Source organism: Odocoileus virginianus, unplaced genomic scaffold (genome assembly GCF_023699985.2).
Source record: "Odocoileus virginianus isolate 20LAN1187 ecotype Illinois unplaced genomic scaffold, Ovbor_1.2 Unplaced_Scaffold_36, whole genome shotgun sequence".
NCBI classification, from domain to species: Eukaryota; Metazoa; Chordata; class Mammalia; order Artiodactyla; family Cervidae; genus Odocoileus; species Odocoileus virginianus.
The window spans coordinates 53,171-56,469 of record NW_027224298.1 but is presented as its reverse complement, the minus strand read 5'-3'; the positions used below and the strand labels follow the sequence as shown (position 1 = coordinate 56,469).

At 45.9% G+C, this 3,299-nt stretch overlaps 1 non-coding gene and 1 pseudogene across 1 annotated transcript; both read left to right on the top strand.

Moving 5' to 3' along the window:
• The first annotated feature begins 761 nt into the window (after positions 1-761).
• Positions 762-864, top strand: LOC139033695 (U6 spliceosomal RNA). Its single transcript, XR_011486193.1, has one exon. It is a non-coding gene; the product is annotated as a U6 spliceosomal RNA (small nuclear RNA).
• A 1,242-nt stretch (positions 865-2,106) lies between these two features.
• The window catches only part of LOC110145159 (zinc finger protein 519-like), a 36,852-nt pseudogene continuing 35,659 nt past the window's right edge, over positions 2,107-3,299 (top strand).

Sequence of the window (3,299 nt, the reverse complement as noted above, 5' to 3'; positions counted from 1 at the left end):
TGTCAGTTGAATTTATCTAAGAGGTTTACCCCACACAGACTCTGCAGCTTCAGTGAGGCAGCCTCTGCCTAGCACTCCTGGCTAACAATTAACAACCATCTCATTGTTACCACACTAGGGCTAAGCTCTTATTTTTCTAGATCTATAACTATATTAACAATGGTTTCCACTGCACAACCTTAGCACATTAAGAGCAAAAACACAGCAAGCAAATGTTAACCCAATAACCACTTTTAGAATAATTTTTCTTGTGTTTTCTAATAGGGCTTCCTCACTCCCCAAGGGCTCTATGTCTATTAGGGCCTTTATATGATCAGGTTCTTTATGCTGTTTTATGATTAGGGTATTATGAGCAGTCATGCATATTAGTACCAAGGGAATGGATGCATTTGCTAAACAAACTAGAATGCCAGCAAAGGAGTTTAAATTGAAACACTCCTTTCATCCTGGATAATCTCATAAGATACCACCACCCGGGAGACATATTGATTAAAGTTCTAAGTTGATTCTTATTTGGAAAGAGATCGGGGAAGGCCTTCTGCCTGTGTCACAGAAATTAGGGAGTAGTCTATTAAAGCAAGCATCAGAAAGACAGATATCATCTTTAAGGTGAGCGCTGGGGGCAGCTTTTCAAAATCCCTGGAATCCTGATCTGCCTTGCTTGTCAGGTTTTCTCATCATGACCTTGTCATGGATGGGATCTTGTGTCCTGGCTCCCGACAGTCCCCACTCAGAGATACTTAAGAAATATATTTTTGGCCTCGCTTTGGCAGCACACATACTAAAATTGGAACCATACAGAGAAGATTAACATGGCCCATGCACGAGGATAACACACAAATTCATGAAGCGTTCCGTATTTTTTGAAGTCAGCCAGAAAGATAAAGACCAATACAGAATACTAAAGCATATATGTGGAATTTAAAAAGATGGTAACAATAACCCTATATGCAAAACAGAAAAAGAGACACAGATGTATAGAACAGTCTTTTGGACTCTGGGAGAAGGCGAGGGTGGGATGTTAGGAGAGAACAGCATTGAAACAAGTATACTATCAAGGGTGAAACAGATCACCAGCCCAGGTTGGATGCATGAGACAAGTGCTCAGGGTGGGAGGGGGGATCGGGATGGGGAGCACATGTAAATCCATGGCTGATTCATGTCAATGTATGGCAAAAACCACTACAATATTGTAAAGTAATTAGCCTCCAACTAATAAAAATAAATGGGGGAAAAAAAAGAAACATATTTTCTTTTCATTTTTGTTCACACTGCAAAGCATGTGGGACCTTAGTTCCCCAGTTAGGGAAAGAATTCCAATTCTGCATTGGAAGGTGGGGTCTTAACCATTGGACCACCGGGGAAGTTCCTAAACACGTTTTCTTTAATAAGTAATTTATTAACTTGACATACATTTACCATTATATTGTACTGATTAATGCTTTCTGTGTAAGAAATGATTAAATCTTCAACTCTGAGATCTTAGGTCCCCCACCAGGGATTGAACCCACATAATCTGCAGTGGAAGCACAGCGTCTTAACCACTGGACTACAAGGGAAGTTGCTAATTTCACATTTAAAGAGAAAGGTATACTCTCTTGGGATACAATTGTCTGTGGGCCTCTCACTGTTTTTCCTGCCTTGTGTTACCTCTTCTCCAGATTATCCTTTCAAGGACTGGATGAAGAGGAGGAGGTTAGGGAAGAAAGCCAACAGTGGGGGAGGGTGTTTGGGAAGCTAAGTGCAGAGAAGTCGATGTGATCCACGCACCCCATTTGCCTAGTTTCGTGCCCAGTTTTAGCACAAAAAGTCCTGCTTCTTGGAAACTTGTTTAGTCCTGGAAAAAGCAGGGCAATTGGTTGCTTCAGCAGCAGCAACAATTAACAGAGCCAATCTATGTATCAACAGATTCTGGCAGGAGTAACGGTATGTCATTTCGGTGGTTACCTCATAAAGGACAACGTGGATTCCGGTCTCCCTCTTTCTTTCTGGAATCACTTCCTAAGGGAAAAGCCAGCTGCCTCGTTGTAAGCAGGTCTCTGGTTACAATTACTGAGGCTTCCTCCCAACGGATCATCTGAGTGATTACAGTCTACTTTTCGTCACTGAGGAGACACCCATGTTCACACACTCACACAAAGGGCTTTTGAATTTTCCCCGTTTTTCAACTTGCTGAAAACATCTCGGCTTCCCATAGAGGCGGCTCTCAAAATTCTTCTCTTTTGCCTTAAGTTGTGTGAAACACTAACTTAGAACAGGCAGGAAGCAGCTCTGCTCCAGAGGAAATCAAAGAGATTTAAAGGCAGCAAAAGCAGAGAAAGGAAGCACAGCTGGACAGAAGGACCAACAGACCCAAAACGGACTGGGGCGGGGGTGAGGGGAGGCAAGGCTCCGCCCCCACAGGGCCCGCCCCTACGTACCTGCGCTTCCGGCCTCGTCCCACCCTCCCCCCTTACGTCGCCTCTCGTTGGCCGCGGCGTAGCGCACTCACCCTCCTCTGTACCGGATTTTCCGCCCGCGCGTGCGCAGTATCCGGCAAGACGGACTTCAGTTTAAATGAGCGACAGCTTTTGTGAGTTTGTTTGTTTAAAACCCGGATGTCTAGTCCCACGGCCTGTTGTCCTTCACACGTGGGTTTCGGGAGGCTCTGTGGACGTTCAAGGTACCGCCCCCATTTTCCCGTCCCAGTGTGTCCTCGCATCGCCGTGAGAAGGTCTGAGGTCCGTTAGCTTAGCTGCCGGGTCCCTGGGGCCCACGTCCGCTTCCTGTTAACATCGTTCTAGAGTCCATGGCCTTCTCTGGCAGTTCTGCCTTCTAACTTGTAGAGACCGCTGCTTAAAGTCCTGCATTGCCCAACCCCTAGGCCCCTGATCCACGCAGAGGTGAAGGAGGCTCTATTCTGTATGGAGTTTGGTCAGGGTCTCGCCTAAGGTTTGAAGGGGAGGGTCAGCCTAGAACGCGTGGTTTTCACAGGAAGGGCCGCGAGTTCTGAAGAAAAGAATAAAACTAAAAACACCTCCTTTGATTCTGTGTTCCAGAATCCCTGCTGTGTCAGTGGCCGTAGAGGATTGTGATTTGTACCTGTTGAGATCCTCCCTCTGTGTGGGGCTGCGTTGCAGGGAGCTCGCTGTGGTTTTCTAAGTATTGAACAGCCTATTTTCAACACTCGGGTCACTTCCCAAGACTGATCTTACCTGAGAAGGAAGACCAGAGGAGAAGGAAAGCAGAGTCAGAAATGACTCGTTCCCAGGTAAGAGGCATAGTCCGTGTTTGTTCTGTCTCTCTTTCCTGAAATGCTG